General features: G+C 38.3%; 1 protein-coding gene across 14 annotated transcripts in view; it reads right to left on the bottom strand.

Annotated features, from left to right (window-relative positions):
- The window catches only part of nav1a (neuron navigator 1a), a 274,565-nt gene that overhangs the window by 171,668 nt on the left and 75,089 nt on the right, over window positions 1-27,808 (bottom strand). The window lies entirely within an intron of this gene.

Raw genomic sequence — 27,808 nt, 5'->3', positions numbered from 1 at the left:
ACACAAACACACCCATGTGCATTAAGATTTAACGCTTGGTGGAGACGAGCCAATGAAAACATCAGCATATATCTACAGTAGATGCATGATATCGAGCCACTCGCACACGTACAGTCATCTCAGCTTTCAGGAGAAACACAAACAGCTTTCTTTCACAACGCGGCAGTGGAATATGACGATTCAGCAAGCGGGCAGGAGTCGAATGAATTAAACATTACATTTCCACCAAGATGCCAAAAGCACTTTGAGCTACTGTACTAGCAAGCTCACTTAAACAGGACATTAGTATTTGTAAAAGGTCTCCTTTCAGTTTAATTGCTTTCTTTATTTAGGCAAATGTGCTTATACAGATTTATTTGACATTCGAGCTGTAAAACTGGGGTGAAATGCATTATACGTCTTAACTCTTGACATGTTTTAAAACTGCTGACAGTAAAAGTGCTGTATTTGGTTTAATCAGCCTTCCCTACTAAAAACACAGCGGTTAAACAGCGTTAGATCATAAAACCACACAGCACAGTTTATAAAGAGTTCCCCCTCCGTTTATCAGTTCATCAGTTTAGCTGCAAATACACACAGACTGAGACTGGTGTATTACTGCTCACCATACCTGCCAACATTGGGATCATAAAATCCGGGAGAGTTTCTTTGGGGGTGCGCGCAAAGTGAAGGGGGTGGGGTGGCGGTGGTGGAGCGTGGGTGTTGCGTGGAGTAAACTGAAGAGCCGGGAGCGGGTATGAAGATGGTTGCACGTTGGGTTCGGTGCACATGGGGACTGAACCTAAAAGCTAGCTGGACTGTACCAAAAAGCTGAGGAAGGGGGGAAACTGAAGGGATTTTTTTTTTTTGGAAACCACCTAAAGTTACAAAAACAATGGCACATCTGATTAGTGATCATGTAATGAATGTCAATCCAGCATTTACATATTTCGAAGAGTGGATAAAAGACTTCCAGTGTTTAAAGTTTGCTATGAAAATGACTAAAGCATTCACTGTGAAGCCGGTGGGACGGAGTTTTCAGGTAACAGTGTTTGCCACTGAATCTACACATTAAGCACAAGATGTTCAAACGTTATTTAATCCTTTATTTAATCATCATGATGCTGTCAATCGTACGACTGATACCGCGTTCACCATCGCTAAAGAGCATGCAATCACTGAGATGAGACTAATATTGCAGCTCATGAAAAGACCGTTACTGGTATTAAGATGACTTATGCAAATAATAAGTTATTTGTCAATATCATCTTTGCAATATCAGACACCACCCGTGAGAATTATAAATCAGAGAAATCCTCTGTTTTTTTTTTTTTTTTTTGCTGTATCGAAAACATACCGATCTGTGACACCACTGTGTCGTATCGAACCGAACCATGATTTTTGTAAACCGTTACACCCCTTATATATACACATTTCTAAACATAATAATTTTAATAACTCAGTTCTAATAACTGATTTATTTTATATTTACCATTATGACTGTATATAATATTTTACTAGATATTTTTTAAGACACTTCTATACAGCCTAAAGTGACATTTAAAGGCTTAACTAGGTTAATTAAGTTAACTAGGCAGGTTAGGGGAATTAGGCAAGTTATTGTATAACAATGAATTGTTCTGTAGATTATCGAAAAAAATATAGCTTAAAGGGGCTAATAATTTTGTCCCTAAAATGGTACATGAAAAAATTCAAAACTGCTTTTATTCTAGCCGAAATAAAACAAACAAGACTTTCTCCAGAAGAAAAAATATTATCAGACATACTGTGAAAATGTCCTTGCTCTGTTAAATATCTTTTGGAAAATATTTAAAAAAGAGAAAAAAAAAAATCTAAGGGGGCTAATAATTCTGACTTCAACTGTATATATATATATATATAAAATATTTTAATAATTTACAGAAGTTGAGGTAGTTTCTGATACTGTATCTAATAGAGTCTGATATAGCAAACATTACTCCCATGTGACCAATCAGTATCCATTATGCCTGCCTTGTTTACTGTTGGTTACTAGGTTCTAAATACTACAATTAGCCACTTCACCAACTTTATAGAAACACAGATAATTCACATTTGAGATTTTTATTTTATTTTTTATTTTTTGCAACTATTGAAAACATTCACTTCATATTAAGATGGACTCATGGCTACCGGTAAACATGTGGACAAACTTAAGCACAACCATAAACAATGCTAGAATTTGCACTGGTAAAATGAGAAAAAGAAGTGATTCACTTCCAACAACTTAAATGCAACCGGTGAACACTCTATATCATCAATTATCCAATAGTTATTTGCATAAACGAATACTTTAATTTAATTTTCAATGTTTTGATGAAACGTTACCTCACTAATTCATCACTAATTGGACCACATCTCGTCCTAAACCTCATCAGTCACACCATCTTGTATGTTTCCCCTGGGGTGTGCTAATCCTGAAGCTTGACCAGTCGGCACAGCGGGACGCCATGCCAAACCCTCTGCGATGACATCCAGACTGGCATTACTCAAAGTCTTAGTCTTAATTCACTCTAATCTCCACCACAGAAAGATGATTGTGCCTAGTGGATGGAGGTGGCCCACGGCTTTGTGATGAAAATGGAGAACCCCTCATGCGGCCCCCTGTGGAGTGTCTCTTCATTCAGGCATAATCTCATACAATTAGACTCATGAAATACAATGAGGCCCACAGAGTGGTTCAAATGGGCTGCTCTGAAAGCTATAGGCTGATAGTTTGATTTACAGCTTGTAGTACAGCACCATTCGAAAGTTCGGGATCATACAGCTGATTAATAAATTGATAAAGAATGCTTTCGCTATACTTATCTGTTCATGTAAATTAAACTGATTGTGCTTATTTGCAGAATTCATGGAGACAATTACACTAACCATGAAGATTTACAGAATGAGCAAACTGCAATAAGATTTATTTGTCAAAATATGTACTGATATATTGCTCCGCCCACTTCCATGATAATCTTAAAAGGCCATGATTGATTAGTTTCCCTACAGTCTAAAAAATGTAGGGTTGTTTAAACCTAATGTGGGGTCAAATATGGACATACCCGACATATATATATATATATATATATATATATATATATATATACATATAATATATATATATATATATTTATTTATTTTTATTTTTATTTTTTCAACTTAAATGACATTTCTAACATAATGGTTGTCCATATTTAATTGAACATTGAATTAAAATGTTAATTTACTCCAAAAATTTAAAAGATGATATTAAATACACACTCGTGGTTCAAATCCCTAAGATCTTCGTTCGTCCTCAGAACACAGGTTAAGTTATTTAAGATTAAATCTGAAAGCTCCAAAATGGTACCAAAAAACATTCCCAAAACAGTCTTAGTATCTTTAACGGTTTAATCAGAATGTCATTAAGTTACAAGAATACTTTTGTGCACACAATAAACAAAAATAACAACTTCAGCTGTTTCTTCTTCTCAGTTTCAGTAAAGGGCGCACATTCACATTTTGTGCTTGGTCAAGCCTGTGATGTTTTACTTTGGATGTGTCTGCTCATGAACATGAGCAATATACTGACACTCAGGAGAAGAAACTGTTAAATAAAGTCGTTATTTCAGTTTTATGCACGCTAAAAAAAATACCTGTAGTTTGAAGCTGCACTGAACTTCAACTCTGAAAACTCTGAAAACTAAAATGACGCAGTTTTAATTTACTAGAACTTCTATATTAAGTGGCTTTGAGACAATCTACTGTAAACCCGCTATAGAAATAAAGATGAATTGTATAAAAACATTTTAACTCAACCACATATTGAAAACATATGGGCTCCTCTATTTTGACGATCCATGCGCAAAGACCAAAGCACAGGGCACGAAAAAAAGCATTAACGGCGTGTTGGAATCCACTTTTGCTGTATTAAGGACGGAAAAATTCGCTTTGTGCCATGGCGCATGATCTAACAGGGTTGAGCTTATTCTCTTAATGAGTTCTGGTGTGTTTTAAGAATAAACCAATCAGAGTCTCCTATCCCATTCCCTTTAGGAGTCAGTTTTGTCGCACCATAGCGCATCTGCTATTTACATGGTGGATTTTGTAAGTGGAAAAACTAAACCCTTCACTAGCGAGAAAACAGTTAAACAGAGCATCTACAGTGCGAGAATGAGAGATGAGCCTCCTCATTATTTAATTACACTCTCGTGGATAGGGAAACGTGCTGTACGCACAGACATCCATTAGCCTATACATAATTAATTTTGATTATTAAGCGCAAAGATTTGTTTCAAAACTGTTTTTAAATTCAGTTCTAATTTCCAGCAAAGGAATAAATGGACAATAATAACGAAGTGTGGTCAAAAAACTGAGTTATATCCAAATGCACATGCTGTGCCTCATATGGACTAAAACCTGACAGGTGGGCAAATCAAAGCTTGTTTTTCATAAAACAAATATAAATGTGCATATAATAAATAATACTGCTACTAATAATAACATTATAAAAGAAAATTATCATGAATAAACTAAAAAAGCCACTGGAGATGAAGAAGGCATGAAAGTGTGGTTATTATGGTTATTTATGTAGGCTAGAAAATAATACGTTTTGTAATATTTTAATCCTTTAATTCTTTTTCATTTGTAACGATATTTACACACCCTGTTTGTATTAAGCAATGTTTAAGCAAGGCGCCTTGCTGTCTATGGGGGTGAGAGAGCTCTCAGATTTCATCTAAAATATCTTTATCTGTGTTTTAAAGATGAACAAAGGTCTCTGGGGTCTGGAACGACAAGAGGGAGAGCAATTAATAACACAATTTCCATTTTTGCTTGAATTAACCCTTTAAAACAACCCAGCATTTATACTGTAATACTTCCAAACACATATTTTGTGACAAAAAATAATATTTTACAACCAACAAGGTGTAAATATTAATTTATTATTTCTCAATTGGTTTTCAATTGACTGGTTAGTTGGCATTTCTGTGTGGAGTTTGCATGCGCTCCCCGTGTACGTGTCGGTTTCCCCCACAAATCCAAGGACATGCGGTAAATTGGGTGAATTGGGTAAGCTAAATTGTCAGTGTTGAGTGTGTGTGAATAAGTGTGTATGGGTGTTTCCCAGTGATGGGTTGCAGCTGGAAGTGCATCTGCTGTGTAAAACAAATGCTGGATAAGTTGGCAGTTCAATCCGCTGTGGCAACCCCTGGTTAATAATGAAGGTACTAAGCTGAAAAGAATATGAATGAATGAATATTGGTTCGTAGTCTAGAACACTTTATCAAACAAACAAACAAACAAAACAATCAATATGGGAAGAATGTATTAGACAAATACATCTAGATACCTGCTAGAAAAAGTGTGTGTACACATATTTACCCTATAGTGCAAGTTTGGGGCAAGGCTATGTGTTTGGCTAAACACTGACCGCTTTGAATTGTTCATTTCATTTTGTCATTGCTTTGGGTATAACACACATTAGCATTCATTTAACAATTTCAATGCCATAAAAGCAAAGACGAGTTGAATTTTAAGCAGGCTGACCATCACCCTCCATTGACAACATGACAGTGATGTTGTCTGCAACAGTCTGTGGCTGAAAGGACCATTAACTCTCCATGATAGCACACAGCATTAAGCCATGAGAGGGCAATTACTGGAAAATGGTTATATTTCGAAGAGCATGTTGGAGTCAGTGGAGCTTTTACATTGAGCACATGTACAGTGAATCTGCTCCCATTCATCACTAGATTTATGTATGTCACCAAATGTTTTAAAGAATTTTGCACACTTCTACATCCAAAATAACATTTGTAACCATTGAGCCACTGAGTTTACTCTCAGGCCCTGTTTACACTAATGCGTTTTCGTTTTTGCTACGGTTACGCCATCCATCCACACTATGCCGGAGTTCTCGAGCGCCGAAAATGAAGCGTTTTGGAAACACCAGAGAGGCCGTTTTCATTCTGAAACGCTGCTGCTCTGTCTCAGTGTGGATGGGCAAAAACGGAGACATCTGAAAACGGAGGCGGGACTGCTGAGATTCGCTACCTGATCGGGGCTTTTGTGTCATTGCGTATCCTTCCCTTATTCATCAAGCCCCTATCACATGACTATAACACATGGCTTTAACGCTAACGAAAGACAGTACTTTAAACAACAACATGGACACAGAAATGTGAGCGTTGTTTGCACTATTGTCTGTTTTAGACGCCATTGTGCTGCTATTCATTTGTTACGTTTAGTAACAACTCAACCTCGTTATCTGTCCACAAAAATACCTCTCTTGCTTTCTTTGTCATCGCGTTTAATGTTCAACCGGCGTTTGTTGACTAACAATAACCAAATGCCAAGCGAGACACATGCTTTCTGTTTATACTAGAACGCGCATGCCCAGAGTGAGCGAATGGTGACGTGATATACGTTTTTGGTGGCGTAGTGTGGACGGAGATATGTTCAGAAACGCTAGGTGAAACGGTAGTGTGGACGTGGATCGTTTTTGATCTAAAACGCCGTTTTAAAACTAAAACGCAGTAGTGTAAACGGGGCCTCAGTAATATAACACTGGATTGCTCCAGTTGGCAAGCGGATGCATGTGAACTGTCCTGTTGTGCTATGGTGTAACGAAAGGAGAATGAGAGAAGATCATCACACTTCCACCCCCACGCCTACGGACCCCTGCGGGTCAGTCCAGCTGGCCAGTGCTGGAATGACCTATGCAGAGATAGAGAGGTCATGAACCTATGAGGTGTCCATCACCCTGATGCTTGTAATCTAAGCACAGTCTGACAGCATCACTCAATGCCGCAGTGGCTCGTGCTCACCAAAACATTTCACATTGATTTCACCATTAAGAGGTGTGACATATAAGAACTATCGATTCAGTGGCTTTGGGAATTAGCTCAATACCGAGATGATTGAGTTATTGAATGCACAGGATGGCTGCAGTCGTGAGGCAATCAAAGTGGTCAAGCTGTTCAGATTTAAAAAGGTTATCTCCAGAGGAAAGCAGATGGGGTTCCAGATAAATATTCATTCAGACATTTAAAGTGCTTGTGTTAAGGTTGAATGAATCCAGCATAATTCAAAGCGCATGCTTGTTAAGCTTGTTATTACACTGTCTCTGTGATAAAATATGCCAGAGATTACTCCAAAAATACTACCCAGACCAAGATTGGCCTCGTGCCCACAGTCCTGACCACTCTAGCTTTGTAATAACCCAGGACAGAATTCAAGTAACACGAGGTTGGCAATCACCAAAACACTTAAGCAACTACATCCTGAAGTTAAGCAACTGCATCCTGAACACAACCACCAAAAAACTCAATAAGCAACACCCTATCAACCGACCTTAACTCCAACACCAGTCCTGCAAATAACCCAGAACATATAGAAATACTCTATAAACCACCAGAATACCACAGCAACTGCATAGCAGTTTCCAATCACCCTGAAGACATGAACATTTTAAAACTACAATAACACCTTAGCAACTACCCTAAACACCAACTTCAGTTCTTCCATTTACCCAGAATGCATTAAATAGAATAATATTGAAAGGCCTGAATACACAAACAAACACTTTCGAACAACCAGAACACCTTAGCAGCGACCCTGAACATCAATGTTGATTTTGGCAATCACCTAGCAACTACCCTGACAACTAACATCAATCCTGGAAATCAACCAGAACCCTATAACCATATAGCAACGCTCCAGAAACCAAAACAACCAAAAAGCAATATCATGTCAACCATACTGAACACATTAACCGAGCACAAACAATCAACAGAAACAGAAACAACATCATAGAAACAGCCCTAAACACCAAAATTGGTCTTGGATAACACCTTTGAATGCTAAGACCTTATAGCAACACACTAGCAACTATCCTAACTCATAAAAACCATCCTGATAATAATCATCAAACACTCAATAACCATCTTAGCAACAGCCTAGCAACAACCCTAAAGAAATGTAATCATTCGTGTAAATCACCCAGAACTCTCTAACCATATAGCAACACTCTAGAAACTACAACAACTGCAAAACAATAGCCTGTCAACCACCCTGAACACATTAACAAAGCACAACAACCAACAGAACACGTTAACAACAGCACAGAAACAAGCCTAAACACCAACATTGGTACTGGATATCACCTAGAATGCTAAAACCTTTTAGAAACCCACTAGCAACTATTAGAACACTACTGCAACTTCATAGCAGTATACTGACAACCATCCTAATAACTATCAACAAACACTCAATAACCATTAAAACATCCTAGCAACACCCTAGCAACCACCCTGAAAAACTAACATAAATCCTGGAAATCCTGTTCCTCCTCGATGGAAGTCCAGCTTCCGGCGCCTAGATTGCAACTCTGCACAGGAAGTTTGGCCAGAGAAGAAATGGTCCTTTTTCAAACTGAGTCTGGTTTCTCTTCACTTTTGTCAATTGGTGAAGTTTTGTTCCTCACCACTGTTGCTACTGGCTTGTTTGGTTTTGTTACCTGTGAAGCTGTGCACCGATTAATTTGCTATTCAGTGTTTGGACTTTCAGCAGGGAAATTTAAACCACAATTCTAAAAACTGGACGAACACAGCTTAAATTTACTAGAACTACTATGTTCAGCTGCTTTGACACAATCTATATTGTAAATGCGCTATATAAACATGAATTGAACTGAATTGAATTAAATAAAATCACCCAGAACCCTTAAACCATATAGCAACACTACAGAAACCACAACAACCAAAAAAACAATATCATGTCAACACATTAACCAATAACAAACAACCAACAGAACACCTTAACCACCGCATTGAAACAATCCTAGACATAAACATTGGTCTTGGATATCACCTAGAATGCAACAACCTCATAGCAAATATCAGAACACCACTGCCACATCATAGCAGTGTCCAGACAACCACCCTGATAACAATGATCAAACCCAAGAACCATCAGAACACCTCAGCAACACCTTACACCTATTCTGAACTCCAAAGTAAGGCCTGACAATAATCCAGAACACTCTTAACAGCCATAAAGCTGCATACTACACTGTCAGAAATAAAGGTATGCGAATTGTCACTGGGGTGGTACCTTTTCAAAAGATACAAATTTGTACCTAAAAGGTCCATATTAATACCTCAAGAGTTCATATTAGTACCTAAAAAGTACAAAAGTGTTCCTCTTAAAATTTGTAGGTACTAATATATACTTTTGGGGTACCAATATGGACCCTACAAGTAAAAATGTGTACATTTTGAAAATGTACCACCCCAGTGACAGCTCACGTACCTTTATTTCTGAGAGTGTAGCAACTGCTAGAACACCCCAAAAACTACACAGCAATGTTCTGGCAACCACCCTGAACACACAAACAGCCACTTGGCAGTCACTCAAAACACCTTTGCAAAACGCTAACAACCACCTAGAATACCTTAGGAACTGCAAAGCAATGCCTTGGCAATTGTCCAAAACGCTCTAGCATCCTACCCAGTTTTGTACAAGCTCACATATTATTAAGAAACTCTTCATAAAGCAAATATGTCTCGTACGATCACTGAATAAGAATAAACAAGAAAAAAAGGCAGAACAGTTCAGCTTCATGCCTTGGTACCATGTCTGCTATCCTACACTAGATGGCACACATGCTTGGGCATGGCTTTCTCGATCTTGGCTAAATCGGTGCTTTAAAGATTGGCACTCCATCTGAAATGCCCAAGAGTCACATTCATTCACTGAGCAGTAGTAGTTAAAATCATATTAGACACACTCGGATCGACCACTCCAGGACAGCTCATTTCATTTGTGAATGATTTAAATCCATTCCTTTCTACATTCAACGCCAATGAATGTGCCAGCAGGACAACCCAAACTAGCAACAGAAAAACACTGGGGGGTTGGTAGCTTTTTCCAGGGTTTCATAAAGTTGTCACTGAATTGTGTTAATTAGAAGGACGATTTTCATTTTCACATTAAGGGCAAGGGAACATCGTTGTAACATTAAAGAATAAAATGAGTAAATAATAATGACAGGAACAAATGTTTCTAAAGCCACAAGTTCATCTCCATGTAGATTAAATGACTTAACCAACCCAGAGATGATCATGTCTTCACATAGGGGAATTTAAGAATATTCTGCCTGTGCCAGTGAAAAAAAAGTCTTTGTTCATGTTCAGTCATGCAACCGGCTGCAATTACCTCTGATCTTTAGTCACATGACATACAGGGCAGACTGAACAGCATTAAATAATTATTAAGCGCTACTCAAAAGCTTAGCTGGTTCCCTTTTCTTGTAGCAAATGTGCGCTCCAGAACAGGGATGTATAACATACTACACCCTGAAACAAAAGCCATCAGCCAGCAAGAGGCGGGGGGTTCTCCACCCCAATCCCTCTGCTGCATCTAATCGATTCCACGCGGTTGTTAAGCACAGCTCTCGTTTATGGTAATTAAAGACTCCCCACTACAGGGGTAAGGTTGACGGAAAGGTCCAAGACCATCAGACATCCTGTTTTCCAAATCGGCCCAGGCCCAGAGGACCCAGCTGCAGCCGGGACGAGGGAATGAGGGAAATTAAGGATGCAAATTTCACCCCCCACACACACCATCGTACGTTCCCAGGAGGAAAGCTAATGAATCAAGGCTAGCTGGTTAAATGCGGAAGGGGAACCGCAGTACACCTGCCTCCCCCTCTTTACACCCTCATCTACTAGTGACGGGGCGCTAGGAGAAAGAGTTGAAAGCAGTTGCTACCAGCAATTCAGTCATTCCTTTTTCTGCCTATTCAGGACTATGCAAGTTGATTCAAGACCGACCATAGAAAAGCAGAGACACTGGGAGAATTCTAATGGTAAATGCTTTGAAAGAAAAAAAGTGGCATCAGGCCGACAAACAGACACACAACAGTAGCTTAGTTGGCATGGTACAATAATATACTGCAAAGACAAATACTGAGAAAATGGGAGCTTCTAAAGGAATGGGGGGGGGGGGTCTACTGTATATTTAGCTCAAAAGAGAACACAATAAAAGAATGGTTACAAAGTGTGCTGCATTCTAATAGGAATCATTAAACTCACGTAGGGCCCTATCATACACCCGGCGCAATGTGGCTCAAGGCGCGGCGCAATACTTGTTTGCTAGTTTCAGCTTGGCGCAAGAGTCGTTTTGAGGCGTTGCGCCATGCTCTTTAAATAGCAAATGCATTTGCGCTCATATGTGCGCCCATAGGCATTCTGGTCTAAAAAGGAAGGCGTTCTGGGAACTATAATATAATTTGCTATAATTAGCGTTTAAAATACTATAATATTTTGAGAAACTATAATAGATTTTTCATTAGACCAAAACAAACCCGGTCTAAACTCCAGCGCAGTTGCGCCTCGCTTACACACTGCTTAATAGCCTACACACAAGATGTAGAGCAATACGCAAATATCTTTACGTATGAAAAAATTTAAATATTAAGGATAGGCCTATATATAGGATAAAATAAGAATATATATAGGATATAAATATAAAGGATTAAAATATTACAAAACATATTATTTTCTATCTAGCCTACATAAATAAGAAAAACCACTGTTTTTTGCCTTCTTTATCTCGGGAGGCTTTTTCAGTTCATTCATAACAATTTGAGGCGTTGCGCCATGCTCTTTAAATAGCAAATGCATTTGCGCTCATATGTGCGCCCATAGGCATTCTGGTCTAAAAAGGAAGGCGTTCTGGGAACTATAATATAATTTGCTATAATTAGCGTTTAAAATACTATAATGTATTATATTATTAATTTTAGCAATATTATTTATTATATCCATATTTATATTTTTTCATTAAAACAAGCTTAGATTTGCCCACCTTTCAGGTTTTAGACCATATGGGGCACAGCATGTGTTTTAGGATATAACTCAGGTTTTTGAACACACTTCGTTATTGTTGTTCATTTATTCGTTTGCTGGAAATTAGAACTGAATTTAGAAATAGTTTTGAAATAAATATTTGCGCTCAACAAACGAAATTAATTATTTATAGGCTAATTGATGTCTGTGCGTAAAGGTTTCCCTATCCAAAAGCGAAGGTGAAAGTAGATTGATTATCTCTCATTCTTGCACGGTAGATGCTCTGTTTAACTGCTTAAACTGTTAAACAGTTAAAAAAAATGTTAACTGATTGCTTGTGAAATGCTCAGTTTTTCCACTTCCACTTTACGTCCTGTAAATAGCAAAATACGCTTATGGTGCGATGCAGCTGGCTCTTAAAGGGAATGGGAGATGAGACTCTGATTGGTTTATTCTCAAAACACACCTATAACTCATTAAGAAAATAAACTCAACCCTTTTAGACCATGCGCCATGGTGCAAAGCGTATTTTCCCGTCCTTAAATTAGCAAATATGGATTCTGACATGGACATGGACCGCATGGACCGTCAAAATAGAGTAAAATAAAGTACTTGTCAAATGTTTGCGGTGGTGTATAGTCACACCTAATTTTAAAGGGCAACTGGGTGTCAATACTAGCCTCCCAATCATCCCCATCCACTGAATTGCCTCTATCACTGTCTCTCCACTCCCCCAATAGCTGGTGTGCTCAGCACTGGTGCTGTTGTCCTGTGGCTGCCGTTGCATCATCCAAGTGGATGCTGCATACTGGTGGTGGTGTGAAGAGTCCCCCCACATGATTGTGAAGCGCTTTGGGTGTATGGCCATAAACAATACATGCGCTATATAAATACACATTACGTTCCATGTATAGGTGGTACAATTAAACCCTCAATACTAAAACATAACAAGAATCTATTGAAAAGACAACTCTAGCATTGAGGATGACCTCGCACAAAGGGTCAGTTAGATCAGATCACATGAAAAGTAGTAAGTCATGCATGCTAACTCTAATGACCATATCCTCTGGACCTGCTCCAGAAACTTGGACCAGAGTCTTCCAAAGAGGTGAGAACAAGATATCAGAAGGAAAAGGTTTGGTAATTGAAACAATCTGTAGAACGTTGAGTCATTGTTGCAGATAGTCAAACATCTAACCATATACTCTCAAAAATAAAGGTACAACAACTATCACTGGGGCTGTACCTACCCCTGGGGTGTCCAAACTCGGTCCTGGAGGGCCGGTGTCCTGGAGATTTTAGCTCCAACTTGCCCCAACACACCTGCAAGGAGGTTTCTAGATAGCCTAGTAAGAGCTTGATTAACTAACCTAGGTGTGTCTGATTGGGGTTGGAACTAAACTTTGCAGGACACCAGCCCTCCAGGACCGAGTTAGGACATGCCTGACCTACCCAAATGGTCCATAATAATTCCTTAAAGGTACATATTATTACCTAACTAGTAAGTTAGTAACTGCCATATTAGTAACTGCTGACTATTCCGGCATATGTTTTATGCAGCGGATGCCCTTAAAGCTGCAACCCAGTACTGGGAAACACCCATACACTCTCACAGTCACACACTATGGCCAATTTAGTTCATCCAATTCACCTTTAGAGCATGTCTTTATACTGTTGGGCAAACCGGAGCACCCAGAAGAAACCCACACCAACACGGGGAGAAGATGCAAACTCCACACAGAAATGCCAACTGGCTCAGCCAGGACTCGAACCAGTGACCCTACTGCAGTGGGGCAACAGTGCTAACCACTGAGCTGCCATGCCACCCACTATAGACCTTTTGCATACAAATGTATCCAGTATCTTTTAAGGTACCAAGTGACAGCTTTCATACCTTTATTTCTAAAAGTATAAGATCAACTTAAAGAACCATTTGAGGCCCACACTCAACAGCACAGGCTTAAAAGACAGACAGTGTCTCCCTAATGAGTAACTGAAGCATAGCCTGTCAATAGGGAAGCTAATAGGGTGTAGACAGATGCTTACTGGAACTATCTTCAACCTTTCTGAGAGTGCTGTGAGAGCAAGCAGTGAAATGGACAAACTAAATGGATGTCAGATAGTGCTGACAGCTCTGAATTGAAATTTTGGCAGAAAAGGGTCGTTTTTTTAAAGCTCTTGTCTGGAAAACGGATGAAACAATGCACAACATGGAGCTTGTGTTGGATAGACTGCTTTTTTTAATAAACAATGGTCAACATTCTCAAATTATTGTTTTCATTTTCTATTTTCATTAGGAAAGCTGGAGAACAGATGATATGTAATTGGTCAATTAGGATATACCGGGTGACGGGGAACTAAATAAGGCCGAATGAATCCCAAAGGGATGCTAATGTAGTTTAATGGCCCAGAATTATGCCAGAGAAACATTTTGCCAGTACTGACAAACTGACTGATTTTATATTCAAATTACATCTAACACTCCTAAATGACTTTGACTTAATAACCTATATCAGGGAAAAGGAATAATTTACCACTTCTCCATCACAAGCATGTATCATTTCCACTTTAGCCTAAAAGGTGTCTGTGTTTTTCAGCTCTGTTCCTCTATTCCAGGGTGCTTTGAGACAAAGCGGTGACCTCAACAACATGAAAACAGGAAGACACGCACATAAGCAAGCATGCTGCATCTGCTGAAAGAAGGGACTGTTAAATAACAATAGAGTGTCCTGCAGACTCTTTGGCTAAATAGTAGAAAGAACACCGCGGGAAATGAGAAGACGGACTGGAATATCCGCAAAAGTCACAATAATATCCTTAAGGAATCCTTGGGGAAAGAAAACTGTGATGCTCTGGTGTGATCATGCTGTTGTTGTTTCCAGAAAGTATTATAAGACTTCCTTATCTTGCATCACTCATGTTGCAATCCCATGACACTTCGGAGAATAAAACCATTTGCTAAATAATGCGAGAGGCCGTACTGAATCAGAACAGCTGAGAAATCCAAATGAAACAGTTGAGAATGGAACAGAACTTGTGCCATGACAAATCTGATTTGACGTCCAGAGATATTCAGCCAAGAAAGAAAAGCAATGATATCGCACAACACAAAGGCTGGGAAAAGTTTAGTCAGATTTTAACACAATAAAGCTAAACTCAAAACTGCATCCACCCAACTGGGTATATTGGCTCCCTAAACAAGATAATGTCTCTCTGGAAAGGATGTCTTCCTATTCATGAATGCCTCTGTCAGGAGGAAGGGAAACACCCATTTTTAAATGTATTTTAAGTTGGATAGCTCTCAGAAGACTGCAGTTATTATTATTATTTCTTTTCTGGACAATATAAGATTTTAAAAGTTCATTCTCGGAGGACTGTCATGGGTTTAATGCAAGTCAAGTTCAAGAAACCCTATCAACTTTGCCGCAGATTCAATTACACAGATTCAAAATATAATAATAAATATAGATTATTTTGACAAGTTAAACAAAGTGGTAAGGAAAACAAAGTTCTGGAATTTTATACAACCTTTACACACATTTTTCTATGGCAAAGCACTTCTTAGGCCCAGTTTAAGTTTTGCAATGGTTATGCCATCCGTCCACACTACGTCAGAGTTTTCGAGCGCTGAAAACTGAGCTTTTTGAAAATGGCCAAGAGGCAGTTTCAGTTTGAAACCCCATTTACACTAATAAAGTTTACTTTGAAAATGCATATTTTGCTACGGTTACCCCATCAGTCCACACTACGCAGGAGTTTTCGTTTGCCGAAAATTAAGCTTTTTGAAAACACTGAAGGGGCCATTTTAGTTGGAAACGCTGCTGCTCCATGTTAGTGTGGATGGGGGAAAATGGAGACATCTGAAAACAGAGGATCTGAAACATTCATCTAATTGGGGCTTTTTCCTCAATATTAAGTAGCCCACACAAAGTTCAGTCTTGCATCCTCTCCTTGTATGTTCAGACTTCGCAAGTTTGATATGGAAAACAAACTCCAGAGGACACATCAGGTAAATCTTCAAAGGGAACAGTGTACTTTATAAACTTATTTGCATCACCCTGGCTACGTTATTTCACTTTCTTCGCAATAAAATGAACACATGATTTAAGGAACTGCTTATTTTTATTTTGATATTAACAACTTAACAGACACCAAAATGTTGAGGCGTTGTGTAGCTACATATTTACATGACCGACATCTTCACTGTATGCATATTTACAGCAAAATGGAGCCTACAACATAATAGTCTCCTTTCATATTCATCGAAAATGCGAAGCATGCCCTCTCTTTTGCTGAATATCAGTTTTAATAATGGCCATTATTAAAGTATAACGTACAATACGTTTACACTTTATAGGAAATAAATGCAATCAATCAGACAAATGTGCAGAATCAGTGTACTGTATGTGGTTACATTAATTAATATATTAACTTATCTTTCCGCTCAGCCAAAACACGTTACGTGAGAACAAGTAATAGATTCAAAAGACTAATGTCGGAGAATATTTTTTTAGATATAGACAACAAGATGAATTAAATATACCGTGAGATTAGATCCAGTGGGAGATCATTGATGAACAGTCTGACGTGCACAGCTCTCATCTGGGTAGATGACTACCTGGAGCTCAGACGTCCACATACGCTGCATCGCATGCCAGAGTGTTAGTGTGGTCACGTGATGTGCGTTTTCAGTCGTATAGTGTGGACGGAGAGTTGTTCAGAAACGCTAAGTGAAACGACAATGTGTACGTGGATTGTTTTCATTCTATTAGTGTAAACGGGGCGTTAATGTCCTATGTTTACAGCACTGAAGTACAGTAGTATTGTAGCACTTATACTTGACTTGCCGTAGGCCCCGTTTACACTTATGCATTTTAGTTTGAAATCGCATAAGTTTTGCTACAGTTACGCCATCCGTCCACACTACACCGGAATTTTCGAGCACTGAAAACAGAGCGTTTTGGAAATGCTAGAGAGCCCGTTTTCATTCTGAAACGCTGCTGCTCCGTCTCAGTGTGGATGTGGAAAAACGGAGACATCTGAAAACGGAGGCGGGGCTGCTGAGATTCGCTACCTGATTGGGGCTTATGTGTCATTGCGTATCCTTCCCTTATTCGTCAAGCCCCTATCACATGAATATAACACATGGCTTTAACGCTACCGGAAGACAGCAGACCAGTCTTCACTGTAAACAACAACATGGACACAGAAATGGGAGCGTTGTTTGCACTATTGTCTGTTTTAGACGCCATTGTGCTGTTATTCATTTGTTACATTTAGTAACAACTCGACCTTGTCATCTGTCCACAAAAATACCTATTTTGCTTTCTTTGCTATTGTGTTTATTGTTCAACTGGCGTTTGTTGACTGACAATAACCACATGCCGAGCGAGACACATGCTTCCTGTTTATACTAGAACGCGCATGCCCAGAGTGAGCGAATGATCACGTGATATACGTTTTAAGTGGCGTAGTGTTGATGGAGATATGCTCAGAAATGCTACGTGAAACGCTAGAGTGGACGCAGATCGTTTTTGATCTAAAACGCTGTTTTAAAACTAAAACACACTAGTGTAAATGGGGCCGTATTTACATAAGGCATTTAGATTTGCCCTATTTACTTCCCCTTTAAAATGAGAAACAAGTGGGAATAAATTGCTGTGGTAAACATCATTGTTCCACAAATGGTGTTGATTGTGTTTACTTTCTATTGAACTCAACATAATATTTTAATGCATTCATTTCCAAGTGCCATTAAATCATGGTAATGATTTATTCTTCCAGTTCTGTGCAAGGAATAATAGTGGCCTCAATATCTGTCCTATATCCCCTAAGGAAAAGCTTGCACACTACTCACAACTGACCAGAAGCAGTCAAGTTTGGTGAGGAATCCCGATATGCCCACAGGCAGGGAAATATAAACTGGGAGCGATGCCCAGACAACTGGTGCAGAGAAACCTCCAAGCCTCTCCACCCAGCTGTTGTCATGTCTAATCACTGCATCTTTGACCAGCAGAGACTTGGCCAATAAAGACAGAGTCGTAAAAAGAGGTCCATGTGGAGCGTAATGTTTTCTTGCCAAAGATTGAGCGCAAGTGTTGCTCAACGTTTTCTGAAGCTGAAGGAGGCCAGAGGTGGCGCAATGCTGTGTGACAAACAAAAACATCATAACTCTGAAATGACCTCAGGCCGGAGCGATCATACCATGGAGGGTTACGGAGACCAGCTGTGAAGCTGGAGACCATGTGTTGAGGAACACAAGATCAACCGCTTCTTTCCGCTTTGGGGTGAAATGTTTGATTTAACAAGGGCTCTTCAGTCTACATCTCAAAGCTAAGATGAAATCTGGCAGGTCGAAAATACAGCAAGCTGCAGCCATGTTGTCAAAACAAAGAGGAATAATTTAATTTTGGATTTAATGTTGCTTTATTAAACCCGACAAGAAATCAAAATGTACTATTCTTAATTTTACATGTATATAGTATGGGTTGTTATAAACAATTTATCTGTGCACTTCATTATTTTGTTAAAATTACTTTTGCCCTCATAATCTTTAAAAGGCACCTATGGTGAAAAATATACTTTTCAAGCTGTTTGGACTGACATGTGTGTAGATATAGTGTATAGACTGTCATATTGGGGTGATATAAACACACCCAGTCCTTTTTTTTTTCAATTTAACAACATAAAAACGGTGGACCAATTAGAACAGTTCTTAGGTCGATCGCAACTTGATGTAGGAGTGCGATCCCCCCGCCCACCAATATTGATTGATAGGCACGCATAACCATATCCTCAGTTTGTTGTTTCACATCCGCCATTTTCAGTGAGTGAGTCAAAGCGATGTCACTAAAGGAACACCCTTGCTCTATAGATGTAATGCTAATTGGGCTCAACACAAGATCAACATTCACCACATGATTGCTCTTATCGGCGCCATTGTTTGTAACTTTAGGTAGGTTTGCAAACTAGTGTACTTTTCATTGCGTCTTCCTTAAACTTCAGCCGTTTGCATTTCTTGTGGTCACAGAAGCTCCCGGTCATTTTAACTAGGTGCAGCTGGAAAGTGCGAGCGCGTTGCCTCACGTGCGCGTCCTTCCATTGGAAATAAAATAACGAACTTGCCTGCAGATCACACACTAGAAGCGCCACTCGGCGACGCACATGCATTTTAGAATTCTAAACATAGGTTTCTATCAGGGTACACACAACGGCGCCTCATGTTGGCGGCTGTCCGCGGTGCCCAGCCATGACTCAGGACACTGTTCATATTTCTGCCGCACCACAGAGCCCCATTTGAATAGTTTCATTTTAAATAACATGACATGTGCGCGTCTGGTGTGTCGTGCCGCCACTCGGAACAGCACATCCAGTGACTCAGTCAAAGTTAATTCAGTGTGCATGGTTATTAGTCTCGGTGTACAAGCTCGGAAGTTTAAACTAGCACACAGTTGGCTGTAAAACAATACAAAGACACAAATGATGTTGTAGTCTCTGCTAGGTCTGTGTCCCAGTCGTACATGTACGGCTATATGCTAGTCCTCTCACTCAAGTTCCTTCTCTAAACACAAAGTGGGGGAGCTCTTGGCTCCTCCCCCTTGTTAAGTTGGGCGGGAAGTCTAAACTAATTTTCATGTGAAGCAACACCCCTAAAACAACGACCTGTGTACACGCCCCTGAAATGACGCTTTTTAACACATTTTAATAAAAACATCTGAACTGTGCTTTGAACTAAACCTAAACTGGCACACTCAGAAGAACCATAATATTAATATTAAATAAATAAAAAACAGGGTTGTGGCCCAGATCTTGAACCCAAGCCCTCTGCAGCATCTCCATTTTCATTTTTGAGCAAACAATCCCTTCAATATTATTAATTTTAAGAATTAAGAAGAAAAAAAAACTATTGGATCCTTAAATCAATGGTGGCTCAACCTATAATTGAGAGATTTGATTAAATTTGGACAAGCTTTTGGCACTGAAATAATGTTTTAACACATGACTGCTTGTCAACAGGGATGTCAGACAAATCTTTGCAATATCCTTCAATCAACAGATACACCATATATAATTGATATTATTATGCATTTTGGTCAGGTTGTTCAAAAAGGAATGACACTAAATACCATGTAGGTCTAAATTGTGTCTATTAGCATTTTTAGAGTCTGTCCAACCAGCCTGATCTCACGAGAAAACGTAATTATTTTACGTTTTGCCAGTTTAGTGGCTAAATCGTACGAATTTGTACAAGTTCAGTTGTACAAAATTGTACAATTTTCAATAGGAGGCTTGGCACCTAACCCCATCCCTAAACCCAACCATCATTGGGGGATGAGCAAATCGTACTAAATTGTACGAATTAGATCCTACAAATTCATACGAATTAGCCACTAAATCAAAAAGTTACGAATTGCCGTAAGATTGTGTTGGTCCAACCACAATCAAAAACTGATAACTCTGCTTAAGTTGCGTCCAAACAGCCACCAACTGATTAAACAAGGGTGTGCTGTGAAAATAAGATATTCACACGTTGAATGAATGAATGCATGTTTATACCAGATGGAAATGATAATGTGTCTTGACTGGCCACTTGTGATTAGATGCCTGAAAACGGATGCCAGGTGGCGACGGGGCATTTGGAGCAAAGAGAGTCTGCATCCTATGCCTGTCTGAGCCTTGACTTTGACACCTGCATGCCATTTTACTCATGGTTAAGCGTGAATCAAGAGCCATTGAGGTGTTTGTCTTTATAATGGCTTGTTTAAAGTTACTTGGACTGCTGTGTATTTATTGCTGGTTACAAACAACACATCTGTGACAAAGACTAACATACTCATTCTCTCAGTATGTAAGTATTTACTGTGGTCTGCCAGAGTCATAATGAGAATTCACATATGACTTGCTCTGCTGAGTTTCTTTACTGTTTAGTTATATAAACTGACAGGTTTTGTTTACTGGGCCCTTTACAGAGATCAGGAGAAATAAAATCTCAATGAAAATGGAAATATCAATTATTGTACTCAGAAATTATTGACATAGTGTCGTTTTCAAATAATTGTTCGCCCCCCAAAATTTTTTTTTACATTACTCTTAATTTACTCATCCTCAAATGAATGCAAATCTTTATGTATTTTTCTGTTAAACACAAAGGTATTGATCAAAGTTTTAATCATTAGAATACTTGAGTTGTTAATAAATTCAAACCATTTTCAGTCATGTGACCTATTAGGAGACCAAACAATTGCAGAAAACGGGCTATAACAGGAGCTTTCCAGCTACAAATATTGAGATGAACACAAAGTGGAACCCACCACTGTATGTCAGTCATTAAAAACCATCAGAGTCCTGCCAAAGCTCCAATCTGGCTATTTTTTACATCTGCCTTGTTGAGAATCATTCAGTGATTCAGTCATTAGTGACTGCAGCATGGATAAAGAAAGTCATCATTTTAAATTTGGTGTTTGTTTCTTTTGCTTAGAATAATTACTGCATGAGTGGAACATTTGTTTGTTTACATCTGTGTATACTGTGACTTCCCAGCTAGCAAAATTCATGTGGCTTAAATCCGGCCCACACCAGACACTAACATGCGGCCCACATACCGCATGGAATGATGGCACTTGGCCGGTCCGCTCCTGTTTGCCAGATCAGGGCCCCAATCAAGCCACAGAAATATCACAAATGAACCAGAACTGACTCTATTCAAGGCCACAGTTTGCTTTTATTCTGGCCCAGAACCGGCCCACACCAGACACTTACATCTGGACCACAGACTGAATGAAATAATGGCTCTAGGGCAGTCCACTCCTGTTTGTCAGATCTGGGCCACAAATAAGCCAAAGCAATACCACATATTAGTCATAATTCAACCAAATGAACCAGAACTGATCCTATTCTGGGCCACAATTTGCTTTGATTCTGGCCCAAATCAGACCTATTAATAATGGATTAAACATTGGTAAACATCAGCGAATTATATTATTTCATCACAGGTTGTGCCTCACTTCAATTTGTTTGCTGTAATGAACAAACTTTTCAAGCAAAGTTCTTAAACGATACAGCAGCCCAAAAGAAAACTTATATTAAGAGGTTCAGGGCTATGAGCCCAACTAAAGCAAAACACTTTTCTCCATGATGGTGACTTTAGTCTATGTGGCCCACATATGTCTTAAGATAACTGGGCCACATTTGCCATATCTTCTCAGGGCCTCTTTAGGCTCAAAGCCACATTAGCCAGAGTTTAATGTGCCGAATATTTGCCAAAAGTGGCCCACATATGTTTCAAAATATCTGGGCCACATTTGCCATATTTTCTCTGGGCCACATTAGGCTTACAGCCTCAATAGCCAGACCTTACTGTGCCAAACATTTGCCAAAAGTGGCCCACGTATGTCTTAAGATAACTGGGCCACATTTGCACCTACATATGTGAGCCACTTTAGGTTTAGACCCAGATTAAGCTTAAATGACTATGCCACTATTTTGCCAACTGTGGCCCACATTTGTCCTCTGTCACTTGGGCCAAATATACCATTTTTCACATGGGCCACATTGGGCTCACATTCAGATTACATTTTGCTATAAGTGCCAAATCTTTGCCTTAAATGGCCCATTTAAGAATTTGAATCTTTGGCCCCCAATTGCCATTGTACAGGTGGGCCTCTTCAGGCTCACATTCATGTTGTCTGGGCCGAAGGAAGACCACCAGTGCCGCATAACTGCCTAAAGTGGCCCACATTCGTATGCTATCTGGGTAATAGTGACTGCTCTGCAAAAAGTTGATTTCTTTTTTCACACAGGCCAACCCAAGATATGTCTTCATAATAAACCAAGAAAAGCTTGCACAATCATTTCCCCACGAGTGTTTTAAGCAGCTGAAATCTAGGATATATGACAGGAAAACAGAATGGTGTTTATGTGGTGTTTTCTAACGACTGAAAAAAAGCTGTAACGGCAGAGGCCTTCTCAACCACGAAACAATTAAGGCCTTCAGAAAACACCACTGTGCCACTGCTGCGCATAAACCACCACTTTACTTGAAAAATAACTGGACATTTGAGTGAGACCCACAAAACTGCTCCGCTTAAAAACACATAAAACAAGCGTAATACGTGCATCCATCCAGAAGCTGACTATTTGACATGGAAATGTACTGGAAAGCTTTGCTCTTTTGAGAGTTATTTTATAATGTGCATAAATATAGGGCTGATTGAAGCTTTAGTTTGTGGGTGGATAAGTCTAATTCTATGCTGAAAAGCCTAAACTATGCTAATGCTAAGAATGCTGTAATTTGTAATGTTCCAAACCAGCCGAGTAGTTAGTATTTTTCCTTCACTACTGTACATAAGTTTACTTTATTAGAGTATATTCAATTTAGGAAGGTCCCACTTTATATTAAGGGTCCTTAACTACTATGTACTGACATCAAAAAATTAATACAATGTGTTTATAATGTATTTGAGAAGACTTGTGGTGCTTTTGAGTTGGGATAGTGGTTGGGTTATGGACAGGTTTGGTGGCATGGGTAGGTTTAAGGGTGGGTTAAGGTGTAAGGGATGGTCAACAGTGTATTTACAAATGTAATTACAAAAGTTAATTACAGATGTAATTACATACATGTATTTAATCAAGCATAAGTACACAGTAAATACTTATATTTACACAATAAGTACATTGTAACAAACTATTAACTCCTGTGTAAGTACATATTAGTTAAGGCCACTTAATATAAAGTGGGACCATTTATTTATTTATTTATTTATTTATTTATTTATTTATACAACAGTTCTGTCTGGATCTCGAATCTGATTGGCTGATAGACATGATATACTTAAGTAATATCAGCATCCGTACAGCCTCTTTACCCTTTGTGTATTACTCCGCCCACATACAGCCAGCTACAAGCAGACACTACAGTTTGACAAATATTACTGCTGTAAGACAACAAAATATACTTATGAGGCTTTTTTTAGTCGAGAATGTGGTTATTTTGGTTGCAGTTATGCAGTTTATTGGCATGAATAGTGCCTATTTTAACCTATATGCCTATATTAACAATTTCTGAGAGACAGCTCATCGGCCAAAGTTGACGTTTTCTTTCCAAAGGATGGCGACAGAACCGCATAATAAGCCCTTACGCTTAGAAGATATAACAGTCTGTTTTTTAACTATAACAGATCAAATTATTATAAAACTGGTAAGCACACTTGCCAACTCCCTTTTTCATGGGAGTATCTCGTATTTCAGACCAGTCTACCGCAAACATCCTGTTTTTATTTCTTTCTGAAAAAAACCTCCCTTAATTTTACCCACCCCTCTCTTTGGTACAGTCTGTAAACTAAACACCCCCGGGTTGCCAACTTTGTTAAAGTACCGGGATCAAAAAGGCCGCCCAAAACCTGCTGCATCCTATCCCGGTTCTCAACCTCACCCCTGAACACCCTCTCCCCCCCGGTCTCCTGGGCTTTCAGAGACATTTTAGCAGATAAGTTGATCTCTCTCTCTTTTGTTTGTTGTAGTGCTGTATTTATACCGATTTGCTCGCATATCAGGAATGTGTGTTGTGTTAGCAGATTGAAGAAAGATTGAAAAATTGAAAAAGTGTTTAGCGTTTTGCCTTATCGCAACCACAACAGCAGTCTGGTAACGTTAGTGAATTCGTTGTTATTTTCAGGATTAATTATTGTGAAATCACTGTAAGAAGATATCTCTGAATAGATGGATGGCATCAGTTTTGTCATCACTTTAGGAACCAGTCATTCAAACACTAGCTCTAAAGTGACGTTGGTGAATAAGTAACGGCTTCTGCTGTTTTGACATCAGCTGCAGATGTGAATGAATGGCGGAAGAAAGTAGTTCCTAATAAAAAGGGGTATTCAGACTCCGTGTTTGATTTTCTTATTTATATATACGATTGTCTTGATGAACTGTTGTATAAACGCAATATCACACTCGTAGCACTGCCATATGGCTGTATATCAGCACGGGTGGGACTGACGCATGCCTCCCACCATGCTGATATACAGCCATATTGCACTGTTATGAGGGTGATATTGCTCATATTTAAAAATAAATAAAAATAATAATGAAAATAAAATAAAAAATGAAGTACCTTTGTACTTTGGCTCAAGAAAGGTTGAAGACAAGGAATTTATACTTCTGATTTGTGTATGTTGTTGACCAATAAAGGAAACTAACATCATTTCTCTATTGCATGCTTGCATGAATTGTCTTTGCTCCTCCGCTTTGCAGACGTGCATGAATTTGATTAGGACTTTGATTGCATTAGTCTCACACAGCATGCTGAGGCATGGGGATGTCGGTCATGACTGTAATCAAATTACGAGTCTGCTGGCCGTCAAAACACTACACAAGTCATTATCTCAATACTCACAAAATGGAGGCAGTTGGGTTTCCATGTTCACACAAGTTAACTCTACCTCCAGTTCCTCTTTCAGTTCCTGTTTTCATTGTGTTTTGCCATTATAATGTCATTTTAGTGGATGGACTTAACAGTAAAATAATAAACTTCTAACTGTAATGAATAAACAAATTCTATCAGCAATAAAAAATAATGGATACAACACAATGACAAATTATTGTTGTATTCCATAACATGAATTGTGCAATCATTGCTAATTCATTTGACTACTTTAATTAGTTTAAATGTAATATTTATATTTATTTAATTAAACTGCAGTAGGTGAATTAGAATGAAATGGGAAATAAATTAAATGGAAAATATTATCCTGAATTAAACCCTATACATGGCATTGGGGTAAAAATACAAAAACATTTATTTATTTATTTATTTATTTATTTATTTATTTATTTATTTATTTATTTATTTATTTATTTATTTATTTATTTGTTTATTTGTTTGTTTGTTTGTTTGTTTGTTTGTTTTTTTTGTTTGTTTGTTTGTTTGTTTGTTTGTTTGTTATTTTTTATTTTATTGTTTGTTATTTTATTTTGTTTGTTTGTTTGTTTATTTATTCATTCGTTCATGTATTTATTTATTTATTAATTTGCATTTTTACATTCATTCATTCATTCATTTATTCATTCATTCATTCATTCATTCATTTATTCATTCATTTGTTCATTTATTTGCTTATTTATTTATTTTAACTTATTACTATTTTTTTTATTTTACACAGAGGATGCCCTTCCAGCTGCAACCCATCACTGGGAAACATCCATTCAAACTCATTCACACACATACACTAAGGACAATTTAGCCTACCCAATTCACCTGTAGCACATGTCTATAGACTGTGGGGGAAAGTGCAGCTGACGCAGTCAGGGCTCGAACCAGCAACCTTCTTGCTGTGAGGCGATTGTGCTACCTACTGCACCACCGTTATTTCATTTGTTTTAATTAATTTTTATTTATTAATTTGTTTATTTATTTGTTTATTTGTTTATAATTAGGTTTACTTTAATTGATTATAATAATAATTATTATTATTATTATTATTATTATTATTATTATTATTACTATTTATTTATTATTATTATTATTTTTTTATTACTATTATTATTAATTTGCACATTAGTATGCCCATTCTTATCACCCCCTTTAATTGGAAAATAAACATTTTGGCTTCTTTTTTTATTTTGCAAATGACAGAAGAAAGCATGGATAAGGACCAAAGCACACTGAATTGTTACTGCCGACTATCATACATTTTTACTATGATTCAGAAATAAAAAAAAAATCATAATAATCCAGTTTAAAAACACAGTAGTTTATATACCAAAACATCCTAGGCATTTTTAAAACAAAAATCATTTAATGAGAAATCCAAATAATTTAAATAAGGATCACAGTGTAGCCCCTAAATTCAAATTAATTTAATTTTTTTTTTTTACTAGTATATTTCTTTTATAAACATAATTTTATTTCTTTATTTCTTTAGCACCTAGTGCTACAATGATATATTGGATGTTGCATTATAATTAGACTTATAAAAAAAAGCATCCTGAAAGTATAATTATGCTGCCTACCTTGTTGGAAAGTTTATGTTGTTAGAGTGACTTAAATGTTGCCCATGTACACAGGTCACTATATACTGAAAACTAATGAGAACCATTACACATCCAAAATGCTAAAGGCCATCAATATGGGCTGTAAATATGTCCTATACATGTGTTTGTGTGGTTTCCCTTGAGATCTGCTCTTACACAATCAGCCCTGGCAGAAATAATTCACGTTTCACCGTTAGGACGAGGTACATCAGTTTGACTTTAACCCTTTCGACAATTTCCTGGCTTGTCAAGCTCAGGCAAACACAACAAACCAAGCTAAAACCGCTGCATATTGGAGACTGTCCTTTTAAAATGCACTGCTTGAATGAACAAACCCATTTCCTGCACATTATCATTTCTCCAACTGCCCAGTGCACCGCATGCCATTTAAAGTGGACACACACATCCACTGTGCATTACAACCTAACAATATCACATTCAGGAAATGAGGAAATCCTGTGGCATGACTTACACACTGCTTCCAGGTCACCATGGCTTGTCCTAAAGGAAATGGATTTGACTGACTGCAGCCTTAGTTTTATTATATAATTAGGAATGGTCTCCCATGTTATTTTTCTTGTGGATCACACTATGCAAGCATAGAATCCTCACCCTGAATGTGTCTATCAGCAATAATCACGTCCAGCTTATCTACCGCACCACTAACCCGGACCAAGCAAGCCCAGCAGAGATGTGAAGTGATGAGAAGATAGCAGTAAAGTGATGAGGCTTTCAGCTTAGAGACACGCCCTACAACAGCAGAGACCAGTTGCCTCATAAAACCATACGCGTTGGCCATGTTTGCCACTGTAATGTATGCCTGTTAGTGTATATAATGGGGATTTAGCAGTTAATATAGTTATTTTTTGACACTGTGCATTTGTTTGTGGTTTTGTAGTCAGGGTTGTGTCTGGGTAATCCGTGGTGTAGGAAGAGTTTGA

This window comes from Danio rerio, chromosome 23 (genome assembly GCF_052040795.2).
Source record: "Danio rerio strain M-AB ecotype USA chromosome 23, GRCz13ab, whole genome shotgun sequence".
In the NCBI taxonomy this organism is placed as follows: domain Eukaryota; kingdom Metazoa; phylum Chordata; class Actinopteri; order Cypriniformes; family Danionidae; genus Danio; species Danio rerio.
The sequence above is the reverse complement of the archived record's forward strand: the minus strand, read 5'-3'. Positions and strand labels throughout refer to the sequence as shown.